The sequence below is a fragment of the Triticum urartu genome, chromosome 4, assembly GCF_003073215.2.
Source record: "Triticum urartu cultivar G1812 chromosome 4, Tu2.1, whole genome shotgun sequence".
In the NCBI taxonomy this organism is placed as follows: domain Eukaryota; kingdom Viridiplantae; phylum Streptophyta; class Magnoliopsida; order Poales; family Poaceae; genus Triticum; species Triticum urartu.
This window is the reverse complement of record NC_053025.1, coordinates 29,354,352-29,371,650: the sequence shown is the minus strand read 5'-3', so window position 1 is coordinate 29,371,650 and position 17,299 is coordinate 29,354,352.

Sequence of the window (17,299 nt, the reverse complement as noted above, 5' to 3'; positions counted from 1 at the left end):
GGGGGATTCATAAGACCTGGCACGGTGTATAAAAATGAGGCACGTATTACCATAAAAGGACAAGTCTACCCAAGCTGCCTAGCCTATATGGACACAACATGTTTGCTTTCCTAGTTTAACTCAAACACCACGCATGGCATGCAAGCCAACCTTGTAAAGCACACCTGCCTAGAACAGTACGTAATATATCTCCTGATCTAACCTTGCACTGCTAGAACACGTACTACTAATCGGCCTATCCTAGTATTGGCACAAGATTACCTAGCATAGATCATGGATCGTATCCGAGTGAGGTCAAAGTGTCAAACCCACCCACGGGGACTCTGGCGCTGGATTGGGGTTGGGGCCCGATCCCTGCGGGGCACGTTTAAATCCACGGCCGCCTTGCAGCCGAACAAAATCTAAAGATCAGGGTATCCTCCTTCCAGCCTGCCGATTAGCAACCATGGAGAGATACTTCGTCGCCTCCCCCTTCCAGACCCCCGTCGTCACTCGCGCCAGCGCCTGCTACGCCCCCTGGGTTCTCCTCGACACGAAGGCCTACTTCGCCGTCCGTGAGAACGCCACGACCGCCGAAGCTGTGACCAGCACCGGGAAGGCATTCAAGGTCACCTTCTGCCTGGCCTACCCGCCGGCCATCTCCCACTTCTGCGTCCATGGCCCCGAGTTCCAGCGCGACGACTTAACGCCCGAGCCCCTGGTCGTCTTCTCTTCCAAGTACTTGGTGCTCCTCCGCTTTATTTCCGGGAGAACCCGTTCGGGATCTCGGCTCGAGGAGTACTTCGTCTACAAGGCCGACCACGGCAAGCCGTCGCTCACACTGATCCCGCGTACTCCTCCGGGCACCACAAACTCGTTAAGCTTGTGCGTCCTGCCATTGGACGACAATGATGGGGGATTTGTCGTCGCAGATCTCTGCAAGACACTAGTGTCCCCGTCAGACTACAAGCTCCACGTCTTCTCTTCCAGAACAGGCAGGTGGGCCACTACGCCTTTGCGGTTGCAAACATATGCCGGGGTGAGGAAAGAGGACCTGCCGGGCCATTTTTTCAACAAGGTGGTCGCGCTCGGAGGAGGTGCCGTCGGCTGGACCGACCTCTGGCGTGGCATTCTCACCTGCAATGCGTTTGACAAGAACCCCGTTCTTAGTTTCATCCCGATACCCATGCTTGCATACTGTGACGAGCAACGGATAAGTGGCCCGTGGCTCATCCGGGATGTCACCTGCTCCAATGGTTACATCAAGTTTGTCGAGCTGGAACTTATTACTCAAAAGAGCAGCGAGACAAGAGAGGATAATCTTGACAGTGTTGATATCATCCACGATTCTGAGCTGTTCTTCCACAATGAGAATGCCCGCACCAACAAAAAAAAGTGCCTAATTGACGCTTGTGTTGGTTGGAAGCTCCGGACATGTACTAGGCATACCACCTGGAACTACTGGCGCAAGGGGCAACCTATTGATATAGGTGGCATCCCGGCTGGCAACCCTATTCGTTTTATGTTGCTCCCACAGCTATGGAATGCTGTGGCTGGAAGATCGGCACCAAGGAATCAGTGTTCAGCTTGCCCCACCACCCTAGGCATGCACAGCGAGGATGTTGTTTACATGATGTCGAAACTGTCACATGATGATAAGAACGCATGGATGGTTGGTGTTAACCTTGGAAAGAAGGCGACGGACGTGCGTGTACGAGTTTCTGGTGCGAGAGTCCGCTATTTCAATCTGGAGCTCCTGATCTGTGAATTCTCTGAATATCTCCATGCAACTCCAAGGTAAATTTCTTTGGTTATCTTTACGTAACATTTTTCCTGCTGGTTACACAGCGATACAAGATTGTAAAAATTAATTGTACCAATTCCCTATTTCTACATCTGACATATCTGTTTTCTTCTTATTTGCTTTAGGTCAAGTACTGGTGGAGTCAAAAGTGTGCCAAATGCGGAACATAACTGTCATGTTTCATCATAATGTTTGCTGTGGGTTAATGCCCCATTTTCATGCGGTACAATTTTAACTGTGTGCTTGTACCTTTGAACAGTAGCTGCTACATACAATTTGAGTTCCTTTGAGAACCAAACCGACCTCTTATTAAATGGTGGCCGAAATCACTGTTCTGACCTTGTCAACGTTTATCGTCACAAATTGAATCTAAGATGAAAGTATTTCACAATTTGACCCTTTTAGAAATGCCCGAGTCCGCGGCGTTTCTGATAAACATTGAAACGCCGAGCTAGCTAACATTTCTTCCCTGGGCCACTGCCCGGCCGAGAACGTGTTGCTTGCTGACATGGCGGGCTAAAACGCCGAGGCAGCTGAAGTTTCTAGAAACGCCATTGCCTATGGCGTTCCTGGTGCAGATATTTTAGGTGCCCGTGGGGCTTTCACCCACCACTCATCACTCACTCTCTTCTCCCCCATTGGCCTATCCCGAACTCTTGCCCTTTTCCTCCTTTGTGTCCCTCTCTTAGCCCCTCTCAAATCCTTGCAAATTGATTGGGTTGGTCCGTGGATCCGGTGTCATTTTCATTTGTTGAGGTAACCTCCTTCATCTCACAAATTTTTATTGGTTGGATTTATCTATTTGGATTGTTTTGTTCATGTGGTTCCTAACCCTAGTTTTGAACATGGATCTATAATGTGATGTTCTTGAGTATTATTGTTCCAATAGAGTTGCATTGTGATGTTGGCACTAGTAGAAAACATGGCTTTGGTTGAGGCCTGGGCAAGGGCATTAATCCCGGTTCACTCACGAACCGGGATCAAAGAGGGCATCAGTCCTGGTTCATGATGCCAAGGCGCCGACCGGGCCTCGGGGGCCATTGGTCCCGGTTCGTCTGACCCCTTTGGTCCTGGTTCCAGACGTGAACCGGGACCAATGGGCCTCGCTACTGGCCCACAACCTTTAGTCCCGGTTGGTGGCTGGAACCGGGACCAAATGTAATCCTTTAGTCTCAGTTTTAGCCACCAACTGGGACTAAAGAGAGGCCTATATATACCCACACCCCTGCCCGCGAGCAGAGCCACTGTTCTGTTTTTTGGCCGGCCGTGGGAGAGCTTTGTGGTGCTCTAACTCACCTGCTATGCACATGAGGTGTTCGATGAAATGCCTGAGCCACACTTAAGCTTTCTCCTCTCGAAACTCCTTGTCCAAACTCCATTTTCCTCAAGATTTATCTATGTTTGGCGGTCCGTCCTACCCCGTCCCCGTCCTCACCGCCGTCGATCGCCCGCGCCGATCTCGTCGCCGACACCATCATGGTGAGCCTCTTGTTCTTATCTTGTTTTAAAAGAAAAAATTCTTACTTGTATGATTTAGATAAATACTTGTATAATGTTCTTACTTTTATTATTGTTAGTTATTATATAGTGCGATGGTTTTGGTATCCGCCTTCGTCGGCCCTCTGAAAGAACGAGGATGTCGCCCAGAGGGGGGTGAATAGGCGCTTTAAAATAATTACGGTTTAGGCTTGAAGAAATGCGGAATAAACCTAGCGGTTAATTTGTCAAGCACAAAACCTACAACAACTAGGCTCACCTATGTGCACCAACAACTTATGCTAAGCAAGATAAACAACAAAGTGATAGCAAGATATATGACAAGAAACAATATGGCTATCACAAATTAAAGTGCATAAGTAAAGGGCTCGGGTAAGAGATAACCGAGGCACGCGGAGACGATGTTGTATCCCGAAGTTCACACCCTTGCGGATGCTAATCTCCGTTTGGAGCGGTGTGGGGGCACAATGCTCCCAAGAAGCCACTAGGGCCACCGTAATCTCCTCACACCCTCGCACAATGCAAGATGCCGTGATTCCACTAAGAGACCCTTGAGGGCGGTCACCGAACCCGTACACTTTGGCAACCCTTGGGGGCGGTCATCGGTACCCGTAAAATTGCTCGGGGCGATCTCCACAACCTAATTGGAGACCCTGACGCTTGCCCGAAGCTTTACACCACAATGATTGAGCTCCGAACACCACCTACCGTCTAGGGCGCCCAAGCACCCAAGAGGAACAAGCTCAAGGGTACCAAGCACCCAAGAGTAATAAGCTTCTCAACTTGTAACTTCCACGTATCACCGTGGAGAACTCAAACCGATGCACCAAATGCAATGGCAAGGGCACACGGAGTGCCCAAGTCCTTCTCTCTCAAATCCCACCGAAGCAACTAATGCTAGGGAGGAAAATAAGAGGAAGAACAAGGAGAACACCAAGAACTTCAAGATCTAGATCCAAGGGGTTCCCCTCACATAGAGGAGAAAGTGATTGGTGGAAATGTGGATCTAGATCTCCTCTCTCTTTTCCCTCAAAAACTAGCAAGAATCCATGGAGGGATTGAGAGTTAGCAAACTCGAAGAAGGTCAACAATGGGGGGAGAACACGAGCTCAAAGGATAAGGCTCAATGGGGAAGAAGACCCCCTTTTATAGGAGCTCCCGAATCCAACCGTTATGTTCTTAGTCCGCGCATGAGCGGTACTACTTCTCAAGGGAGCGGTACTACCGCCCGGGCGGTAGAACATAGAGAGCGGAGCAAAGCAGAGGTGCGAGGCAGAGCCGTATGAGCAGCATTACCGCTGGGGCCAGCGGTACTACCGTTGGCAGCGGCGGTATTGCCGCTTGGCCCAGTGGTACTACCACACACGAGCGGCACAACCGCTCCTACTGCCGCTGAACCCGACACGAGAAAACCACGTCCCAAGTCGAGGCGGCACCAGCGTGGAACTAGATCCGTACTACCGCTTATGGCCATGGGCGGTACTACCGTTGTGAGACAGCGGTACTACCGCTTGTGGCGATACACGGTACTACCGCTCTGGCCCCGCGGTACTACCGCTGGCACCAAACATATGCCACTTCCATGAAAACAAGTATACTCCAAGGAAAACCAGAACTGCCATAACTTCTGCAAATGAGCTCTGAATCGAGCAAGCTCAAGCTTGTTGGAAACAAGACGACGAGTAGCATCAAAACAACGACTTGATATAGTAAGAAGAGGCAGGGGAGGTATGCCTAACAAATAGAGGAGTGAAACCTCCAACAGAGAAGAATCGACATAACCTCCAACGTCGAAAACATCATAGAAGATGCGAGTGAACTCCGTTTTCGATGAACTCGAGCTTGTCATCAAGATGACCATAAGCTCCAAAACTCACAAAGAGAAGAACCAAATAAGAACCAATAAATAAGATGCAAGGATGCAATGGTTTGAGCTCTCTATGAAATATACGATCAGGCTACTCATCGAGAGCCCCCCTTGATAGTACGGCAATCGATCCTATAACCCGGTCTCCCAACTACCACTATGGGACTGGTAAAATAGAAAACCTATCAAGGGCAAACCTTTGTCTTGCACATAGTCCACTTGAGCTAGATGATGACGATCTTGACTTCCTCAAGTTGGACCACCTTTCTTGATTGTGTTGGCTCGATGAAGACTAGTTGATTGCTCCCCCATACTCCACTATGGGTGAGCCACTCTTCGGCACATCTTCATAAATCCATTATTACCATAATGGATGGCAAGCTTAAAGCATTTGATCTCTTCATGATGCTCCACTTGAACTTTCACATCGCAGCCTAACCCCACAAAGAACTCTCATGAAAACCATGGGTTGGCAAACAAAGCGTAATGGACAATGCTTATCATACCATGGGATCACTTTATCCCTCAGCACATCTTGTATGCTTTGCATGTTGATCAACTTGATTCATTCTTGACTTAATCTTGATCAACCTTGAATCTTTCCAATTCTCTTTATTTGGATGATGTCTTGAAGGTAGACATGAATGATCACACAATCTTCTTCTTCAAGACATGCTTGCAATAGGCTCAACGCTCACATGACCAATCTTTGGATAATTCCTTGAATAGCACCTTGGTCGACACAAACTCTCCTTGAAACCAACACATGTACTCCAAGAAAAGCCTATGGACAAAATCTTCAAATATAACTCAAGGCAACCATTAGTCCATGGAGATTGTCATCAATTACCAAAACCAAACATGGGGGCACCGCATGTTCTTTCACCCTCGTCCTGTCTATGATTCGGATGTGGTATATATTATATTTTATAACTATTTGTTTTATTTAGTGTTTATGACAATTATGCCGACCAACGTGACATAGATGTTTTTATCTAGGAGGTATGTGAACCAGAAATTCCAACTGACCCTATTGTCGAGAGGTTGAATTTAGTTGAAAAGGAAAACAATTAATTGAAGAAAAAAATTGAAAAGAATTGAGGAGGAGAAGATGAGATTGGAGTTGCATGTTACGGATGTCGTCGATGATCACAAGATCAAGATGAATACAATGCGCTTGAAGATTAGAAAGATTAGAAAATATGCCATTCATACTGAGGCTTGGTATCATTATGCCGTTGGATCAATTGTTACCTTAGTTGCGATTACGATCGCGTTTGTTGTTGCATTGAAATGTTTTACATAGTTTCAATGTGTTGTTTAATTAGATGCTCTGTAGAGCTATATGTTGTTCAATGAGAACTATGTATGTACTTTGGTTTTAATGTGATGATGAACTTTAATTAATTTGGTCACTTATCTATTCATGATGTTCTGTAATGTTTTTTGACACACTTAATTATATATAATGCACGCAGATGAACTGACAATGGATGTACGGTAACAAACGCACCTCCGAGTACATTAAGGGTGTGTGGCTGAGGTAAACAAGCAGAATGGTTTTAGGTGTTGTCCATGCCCTAGATGTGAGAATACGAAGTCTTACTCTGACTCGAAAACTCTTCACGTCCACCTGCTTGAGAACGGTTTCATGCCACACTATAATGTTTGGACCAAGCACGGAGAAAGAGGGGTTATGATGGAAGACAACGAAGAAGAAGAGGATGATGACAACTATGTGCCCCCTGAATACGGTGATGCTGCAATGGGGGAAGCTGAAGATCAAGAGAAACCAGACAATGCACCCGATGATGATCTTCGTCGGGTCATTGTTGATGGAAAAAGACAATGCGAAAGTGAAAAGGAGAAGTTGATGCGCGGCAGTCGGGAAATACTTCGAGTGATGCAAGGTTAGCACAATGAAGAAGTGGGAAACAAATTCCGCAGCTCGACGAACAAGCGAACCAAATAATGGGCCTCATAATTATCTTCATACACCGGGAAATGTTGATAGCGCATACCCAGACTACAACTACCAGCATCCATCGTCGGGGCAGTCCAATTTGTCCCATGGTACACACCCAGGCAACGACAATTTTACTTTCCATGATAGTTGTCTTCATCCGATGAACTCCATCGAGTTAGGGTACCCAGTGCCAATGGTTTACACTGACATTTATGGTCAGCCATGGTTGTCAGTGCCACTAGGGTCGGGGACATCGCCCTTCGCGCCTTTGGGGTCGGCACCCCCACCCTTCACCCCGCCGTGCAGTAAGGGCTGTGAATCCCCGTTTTGAAGCGACACAAGCAGCAAGCAACACAAAAGGCAAGGCCGTGTTATTGCCATGGCAAAGAGAAATCAAGCACATGATAGAGGTACTCCCTCCGTTCCTTTATATAAGGCGTATTTGTTTTTGACAATTTCACAATGTAAGGTGCATTTGTTATAATTCCTCATAATTCTGACCTTGGCCCTCAAGAAAAAGAAAAGTATATCTCCCCTGATTGCATGTATCTCTCCTTGTAGAGAAAGAAAAGTAAACTATCTCTCTTCCAATTGCGTGTATCTTTTCCTTTCCTAGCCTAAATGATTTACTTGCCGCTAATCATGTATTAGACAAGGGCAATTTTGTCCTAAATAGTTCATAATTATGTGCCTTGGTTACCGTGCTGAAAATAATACACCTTAGATAAAGAAATGGAGGGAGTAGTTAGCAAGAATATCTTGTACATACATACCAAATTTGTAAACTAGCTTCACAGAGTTAACAACGTATGTAGTAGGCAACATAGATATTTTTTTCACGAATACACTATGAGCAACATAGATCTTCCCCACCCGTACAAATTATATATATCAATGAGATTCATTCCCGCTATCTTATTTATCTTTACATGCAGCATATCCACATCATCAAGTAGGTCCATCATCAAGCGTTGCGGCTTGTGGGTACAAATCAATCGATTAGGTTTTCCCGCATCGGTGATTTCCTCTCGGCGGTCAGCACCAGGCTTCTCTACGGGGACTCCTCCATCGTTTCGCCTGATCTCGCTAGTGCCTCCCTCAGCCCGGCCTGACCCCTAGCGTTGCTCCCCAGGGCGGCGCCAAGGGCCCAAGCCTCATGTCGTCGAAGACTTCCGATCTCTTATCTCTTTAACCACCGCTTCCGCCGGCCTCAGCCGCGGTGGCGGCGGTCTTGGTGTAAAAGGAGGCTGGGCGGGTTGTTGTGGCGTCTCCCCCTCGAGCAGTTGGGGCGGTGTCTTGAGGGAAAGTCGGCTACAGTGGCCAGGACAGGGTTCACTGGTCAAGTGGTAGTGGCTACCGGTTCTAGGGTCAGTGTGAGAGCGGAGACCTGTTCTACGGCGAGCTCTCGAGCGATGGTTCGTGGTGGTGGTCGTGGATCTCATCCCCGTTTAGACCCGCCGCCGTCTGGCGCTTGGTCGGTCGGCGACGCTGGTAAGGGGCGGTTGGAGTCTGTTTGCCGGTACGGTGCAGATCTGCATGGATCTAGGCAGCTGCGAGGTCGAGATGGCGTGACTGCCGGTGAAAATTGTGCCGACTTCGGTCATGGTGGATGATGACGGCGTCTTTAACGTCGTTTTCTTGTTGAGGCGTCGTTGTTGCAGTCTGCGTCACCTCGGTTGGGCTGCTCCCGGGGAAACTCTAGATCCAGGTCTCTCAGGTCATACGATGACGACACCTTCGGTGTCGCTCTCTCTCCTGCGGGCATCGTTCTGGAAGAAGTGCTGACCGGTGTGTCTCAAAGTGGAACGGTGTTGCATCTTCCGCATCGATGACGACGGATCTCGGCGGCATGGCGCAGTGGAGTCTTGGCGTTGAACGCATGTTGATGGACGAGCGAAGGATGGTGGAGTTGTCTAGTGTAGTGGTGGCGTCGACGGCAGTAAGGCCTGGTAAGGTCAATGTGTTCACCCCTCCTGAAGATGGGACGACGGAAGATGGTCGCGGCAGATTCTAGAGCGTGCGCATGTGATGCGTTTTAAGGGTATGGTAGACCAGTTGGGCACTCGGCTCGATGCTGGGCGGCTTGGTGAGGCCATCGGATTAGATGTTGTGTGTTCGTGTGAGGTCAGGACACATCATCACACTACTAGGAAAAGGCCTACTAGTGGCGCACCAGTTTTACCTACTAATGGCGCACTACTGGTGCGCCACTAGTACCACACCACTAGTATTTTTTACTAATGGCGCACCACTCGTGCGCCATTAGTATCTGGTATACTAATGGCACACCTGTTGGGGAACGTAGTAATTTCAAAAAAATTCCTACGCACACGCAAGATCATGGTGATGCATAGCAACGAGAGGGGAGAGTGTGATCTACGTACCCTTGTAGACCGACAGCGGAAGCGTTAGCACAACGCGGTTGACGTAGTCATATTTCTTCACGGCCCGACCGATCAAGCACCGAAACTACGGCACCTCCGAGTTTTAGCACACGTTCAGCTCGATGACGATCCCCGGACTCTGATCCAGCAAAGTATCGGGGAAGAGTTCCATCAGCACGACGGCGTGGTGACGATCTTGATGTTCTACCGTCGCAGGGCTTCGCCTAAGCACCGCTACAATATTATCGAGGATTATGGTGGAAGGGGGCACCGCACACGGCTAAGAATAAGATCACGTGGATCAACTTGTGTCTATGGGGTGCCTCTTGCCTCCGTATATAAAGGATCCAAGGGGGGGTGCGGCCGGCCCTAGTAGGAGGCGCGACTCCCCTCCCTTTCCTTGTCCAAGTAGGAGAGGGGGAAGGAAGGGAGAGAGGAGAGGGGGGCGCCGCCCCTCCCTCCTTGTCCAATTCGGACTAGGGGGAGAGGGGGCGCGCGGCCTGCCCTGGCAGCCCCACCTCTTCTCCACTTTAGGCCCATGAGGCCCATTAACCCCCTGGGGGGTTCCGGTAACCCCCCGGTGCTCCGGTTTTATCCGAAACTTCCCCGGAACACTTTCGGTGTCCGAATATAGCCGTCCAATATATCAATCTTTATGTCTCGACCATTTCGAGACTCCTCGTTATGTCCGTGATCATATCCGGGACTCCGAACTAACTTCGGTACATCAAAACTCATAAACTCATAATATAACTGTCATCGAAACCTTAAGCGTGCGGACCCTACGGGTTCGAGAACAATGTAGACATGACCGAGATACGTCTCCAGTCAATAACCAATAGCGGAACCTGGATTCTCATATTGGCTCCCACATATTCTACGAAGATCTTTATCAGTCAGACCGCATAACAACATACGTTGTTCCGTTTGTCATCGGTATGTTACTTGCCCGAGATTCGATCGTCGGTATCTCAATACCTAGTTCAATCTCGTTACCGGCAAGTCTCTTTACTCGTTTCGTAATACATCATCTCGCAACTAACTCATTAGTTGTAATGCTTGCAAGGCTTATGTGATGTGCATTACCGAGAGGGCCCAGAGATACCTCTCCGACATTCGGAGTGACAAATCCTAATCTCGAAATACGCCAACCCAACATGTACCTTTGGAGACACCTGTAGAGAACCTTTATAATCACCCATTTATGTTGTGACGTTTGGTAGCACACAAAGTGTTCCTCCGGCAAACGGGAGTTGCATAATCTCATAGTCATAGGAACATGTATAAGTCATGAAGAAAGCAATAGCAACATACTAAACGATCGGGTGCTAAGCTAATGGAATGGGTCATGTCAATCAGATCATTCACCTAATGATGTGATCCCGTTAATCAAATAACAACTCTTTGTCCATGGTTAGGAAACATAACCATCTTTGATTAACGAGCTAGTCAAGTAGAGGCATACTAGTGACACTCTGTTTGTCTATGTATTCACACATGTATTACGTTTCCGGTTAATACAATTCTAGCATGAATAATAAACATTTATCATGATATAAGGAAATAAATAATAACTTTATTATTGCCTCTAGGGCATATTTCCTTCAGTCTCCCACTTTCACTAGAGTCAATATTCTAGATTACACAGTAATGATTCTAACACCCATGGAGCCTTGGTGTTGATCATGTTTTGCTCGTGGAAGAGGCTTAGTCAACGGGTCTGCAACATTCAGATCCGTATGTATCTTGCAAATCTCTATGTCTCCCACCTGGACTAGATCCCGGATGGAATTGAAGCGTCTCTTGATGTGCTTGGTTCTCTTGTGAAATCTGGATTCCTTTGCCAAGGCAATTGCACCAGTATTGTCACAAAAGATTTTCATTGGACCCGATGCACTAGGTATGACACCTAGATCGGATATGAACTCCTTCATCCAAACTCCTTCGTTTGCTGCTTCCGAAGCAGCTATGTACCCCGCTTCACATGTAGATCCCACCACAACGCTTTAGAACTGCACCAACTAACATCTCCACCGTTTAATGTAAACACGTATTCGGTTTGCGATTTAGAATCGTCCGGATCAGTGTCAAAGCTTGCATCAACGTAACCATTTACGATGAGCTCTTTGTCACCTCCATATATGAGAAACATATTCTTAGTCCTTTTCAGGTATTTCAGGATGTTCTTGACCGCTGTCCAGTGATCCACTCCTGGATTACTTTGGTACCTCCCTGCTAGACTTATAGCAAGACACACATCAGGTCTGGTACACAGCATTGCATACATGATAGAGTCTATGGCTGAAGCATAGGGAACATCTTTCATTTTCTCTCTATCTTCTGCATTGGTCGGACTTTGAGTCTTACTCAATTTCACACCTTGTAACACAGGCAAGAATCCTTTCTTTGCTTGATCCATTTTGAACTTTTTCAAAACTTTGTCAAGGTATGTGCTTTGTGAAAGTCCAATTAAGCGTCTTGATCTGTCTCTATAGATCTTAATGCCCAATATGTAAGCAGCTTCACCGAGGTCTTTCATTGAAAAACTCTTATTCAAGTATCCCTTTATGCTATCCAGAAATTCTATATCATTTCCGATTAGTAATATGTCATCTACATATAATATCAGAAATGCTACAGAGCTCCCACTCACTTTCTTGTAAATACAGGCTTCTCCAAAAGTCTGTATAAAACCAAATGCTTTGATCACACTATCAAAGCGTTTATTCCAACTCCGAGAGGCTTGCACCAGTCCATAAATGGATCGTTGGAGCTTGCACACTTTGTTAGCTCCCTTTGGATTGACAAAACCTTCCGGCTGCATCATATACAACTCTTCTTGCAGAAATCCATTCAGGAATGCAATTTTGACATCCATTTGCCAAATTTCATAATCATAAAATGCGGCAATTGCTAACATGATTCGGACAGACTTAAGCATCGCTACGGGTGAGAAGGTCTCATCGTAGTCAATCCCTTGAACTTGCCGAAAACCTTTTGCGACAAGTCGAGCTTTGTAGACAGTAACATTATCGTCAGCGTCAGTCTTCTTCTTGAAGATCCATTTATTCTCAATTGCTTGCCGATCATTGGGCAAGTCAAGCAAAGTCCATACTTTGTTCTCATACATGGATCCCATCTCAGATTTCATGGCTTCAAGCCATTTTGCGGAATCTGGGCTCACCATCGCTTCTTCATAGTTCGTAGGTTCATCATGATCTAGTAGCATGACTTCCAAAACAGGATTAGCGTACCACTCTGGCGCGGATCTTACTCTGGTTGATCTACGAGGTTCAGTAGTATCTTGTTCTGAAGTTTCATGATCATTATCATTAGCTTCCTCACTAATTGGTGTAGGTGTCACAGAAACTGGTTTCTATGATGTACTACTTTCCAATAAGGGAGCAGGTACAGTTACCTCGTCAAGTTCTACTTTCCTCCCACTCACTTCTTTCGAGAGAAACTCCTTCTCTAGAAAGTTTTCGAATTTAGCAATAAAAGTCTTGCCTTCGGATCTGTGATAGAAGGTGTATCCAATAGTTTCCTTTGGATATCCTATGAAGACACATTTCTCCGATTTGGGTTCGAGCTTATCAGGTTGAAGCTTTTTCACATAAGCATCGCAGCCCCAAACTTTCAGAAATGACAACTTTGGTTTCTTGCCAAACCATTGTTCATAAGGCGTCGTCTCAATGGATTTTGATGGTGCCCTATTTAATGTGAATGCGGCCGTCTCTAGAGCATATCCCCAAAACGATAGTGGTAAATCGGTAAGAGACATCATAGATCGCACCATATCTAGTAAAGTACGATTACGACGTTCGGACACACCATTACGCTGTGGTGTTCCGGGTGGCGTGAGTTGCGAAACTATTCCACATTGTTTCAAATGTACACCAAACTCGTAACTCAAATATTCTCCTCCACGATCAGATCGTAGGAATTTTATTTTTCTTGTTATGATGATTTTCAACTTCACTCTGAAATTCTTTGAACTTTTCAAATGTTTCAGATTTATGTTTCATTAAGTAGATATACCCATATCTGCTTAAATCATCTGTGAAGGTGAGAAAATAACGATATCCGCCACGAGCCTCAATATTCATCGGACCACATACATCGGTATGTATGATTTCCAACAAATCTGTTGCTCTCTCCATAGTACCGGAGAATGGTGTTTTAGTCATCTTGCCCATGAGGCACGGTTTGCAAGTACCAAGTGATTCATAATCAAGTGGTTCCAAAAGTCCATCAGTATGGAGTTTCTTCATGCGCTTTATACCGATATGACCTAAACGAGAGTGCCACAAATAAGTTGCACTTTCATTATCAACTCTGCATCTTTTGGCTTCAACATTATGAATATGTGTATTACTACTATCGAGATTCAATAAGAATAGACCACTCTTCAAGGGTGCATGACCATAAAAGATATTACTCATATAAATAGAACAACCATTATTCTCTGATTTAAATGAATAACCGTCTCGCATTAAACAAGATCCAGATATAATGTTCATGCTCAACGCTGGCACCAAATAACAATTATTTAGGTCTAATATTAATCCCGAAGGTAGATGTAGAGGTAGTGTGCCGACCGCGATCACATCGACTTTGGAACCGTTTCCCACGCGCATCGTCACCTCGTCCTTAGCCAATCTTCGCTTAATCCGTAGCCCCTGTTTCGAGTTGCAAATATTAGCAACAGAACCAGTATCAAATACCCAGGTGCTACTGCGAGCATTAGTAAGGTACACATCAATAACATGTATATCACATATACCTTTGTTCACCTTGCCATCCTTCTTATCCGCCAAATACTTGGGGCAGTTCCGCTTCCAGTGACCAGTCTGCTTGCAGTAGAAGCACTCAGTTTCAGGCTTAGGTCCAGGTTTGGGTTTCTTCTCTTGAGTAGCAACTTGCTTGCTGTTCTTTTTGAAGTTCCCCTTCTTCTTCCCTTTGCCCTTTTTCTTGAAACTAGTGGTCTTGTTGACCATCAACACTTGATGCTCCTTCTTGATTTCTACTTCCGCAGCTTTCAGCATTGCGAAGAGCTCGGGAATAGTCTTATTCATCCCTTGCATATTATAGTTCATCATGAAGCTCTTGTAGCTTGGTGGCAGTGATTGGAGAATTCTGTCAATGACGCAATCATCTGGAAGATTAACTCCCAATTGAATCAAGTGATTATTATACCCAGACATTTTGAGTATATGCTCACTGACAGAACTGTTCTCCTCCATCTTGCAACTATAGAACTTATTGGAGACTTCATATCTCTCAATCCGGGTATTTGCTTGAAATATTAACTTCAACTCCTGGAACATCTCATATGCTCCATGACGTTCAAAACGTCGTTGAAGTCCCGGTTCTAAGCCGTAAAGCATGGCACATTGAACTATCGAGTAGTCATCAGCTTTGCTCTGCCAGACGTTCATAACATCTGGTGTTGCTCCAGCAGCAGGCCTGGCACCCAGCGGTGCTTCCAGGACGTAATTCTTCAGTGCAACAATGAGGATAATCCTCAAGTTACGGACCTACTCCATGTAATTGCTACCATCATCTTTCAACTTTGCTTTCTCAAGGAACGCATTAAAATTCAACGGAACAACAACACAAGCCATCTATCTACAATCAAGCATAAACAAGCAAGATACTATCAGGTACTAAGTTTCATGATAAATTTTAGTTTAATTAATTTACTTAAGAACTCCCACTTAGATAGACATCCCTCTAATCCTCTAAGTGATTACGTGATCCAAATCAACTAAACCATGTCCGATCATCACGTGAGATGGAGTAGTTTCATTGGTGAACATCACTATGTTGATCATATCTACTATATTATTCACGCTCGACCTTTCGGTCTCCGTGTTCCGAGGCCATATCTGTATATGCTTGGCTCGTCAAGTATAACCTGAGTATTCCGCGTGTGCAACTGTTTTGCACCCGTTGTATTTGAACGTAGAGCCTATCACACCCGATCATCACATGGTGTCTCAGCACAAAGAACTTTCGCAACGGTGCATACTCAGGGAGAACACTTCTTGATAATTAGTGAGAGATCATCTTATAATGCTACCGTCAATCAAAGCAAGATAAGATGCATAAAAGATAAAGATCACATGCAATCAATATAAGTGATATGATATGGCCATCATCATCTTGTGCTTGTGATCTCCATCTTCGAAGCACCGTCATGATCACCATTGTCACCGGCGCGACACCTTGATCTCCATCGTAGCATCATTGTCGTCTCGCCAATCTTATGCTTCCACGACTATCACTACCGCTTAGTGATAAAGTAAAGCATTACCGCGCGATTGCATTGCATACAATAAAGAGACAACCATATGGCTCCTGCCAGTTGCCGATAACTCGGTTACAAAACATGATCATCTCATACAATAAAATTTAGCATCATGTCTTGACCATATCACATCACAACATGCCCTGCAAAAACAAGTTAGACGTCCTCTACTTTGTTGTTGCAAGCTTTACGTGGCTGCTACGGGCTTAAGCAAGAACCAATCTTACCTACGCATCAAAACCACAATGATAGTTTGTCAAGTTGGTGTTGTTTTAACCTTCGCAAGGACCGGGCTGTAACACCCCGGATATGACTTTCCCAATTTGTACTCCAACTCTTGCCGTTTCCGGCGTTAAGTTATTTTATCTTCTCGGGTTCGGGTTTTTGTCTCCGTGTGTTGTTGTCGTTGTCATGCATCTCATATCATGTCATCATGTGCATTGCATTTGCATACGTGTTCATCTCATGCATTCGAGCATTTTCCCCGTTGTCCGTTTTGCATTCCGGCGCTTCGTTCTCCTCCGGTGGTCATTTCTAGCTTTCTTTCGTGTGTGGGGATTAAACATTTTCGGATTGGACCGCGACTTGCCAAGCGGCCTTGGTTTACTACCGGTAGACCGCCTGTCAAGTTTCGTACCATTTGGACTTCGTTTGATACTCCAACGGTTAACCGAGGGACCGAAAAGGCCTCGTGTGTGTTGCAGACCAACACCCCTCCAATTTGGCCCAAAACCCACCTAAACCCGTTCCATCATCTAGAGCGTTCGATCACGATCGCGTGGCCGAAAACCGCACCTCATTTGGACACTCCTAGCTCCCTCTATGCCTATAAATATCACCCCCTCCTAAATTCACGGGTCTCCCCTCCCCCCTAAACCCTAGATCCATCCGCAGCCGCCGCCGGACGTGTCCGGACGGAGCCGGACAGCGTCCGCCCGCCACCTCCAGCCATCCGCGCGCCGACACGTGGCAGCCGCCACCTCCCACCGCCGCCGGCCCGCCCGGCTCAGGCGAGGCCCCCGCGGCCCGAAGAGCCGCGCCGCCACCTCCCTCCTAGCCGGCCGCCGCCCTGGGTCGCCGCGGCGCCCGCCGCCCACGTCGCCGACTCCGGCCGCCGCCGCCGCGTCCGCGCCCACCGCCACCAACCGCCGCCGCCGCGCCGGCTTCGCCGCGCTACCCCGCGCCGTGGCCGCCGCCCCGCCGCCTCTCCGGCTCCCCGCCAGCCGGATCCGGCGAGATCCGGCCCGGGAGCACCTCGCCTCCGTCATCCCGCTCCGGCCACCTCCGTTTTCCGATGAACCTCGTTAGGCGTGCCGCGATCCAGATCTGGCAGCTACAGTAAACCCTAGGTCGAATTTCTTCTAAGTCCTGAGATTTCTAATCCATGTGCTCCTGTTCATCATGCTATATCTCCGCATCCGTAACTCCGTTTTTGGCATATAGCATATCAAAATGTTCATCTCAGAGAGTACATCATTTCATTCCATTGCAT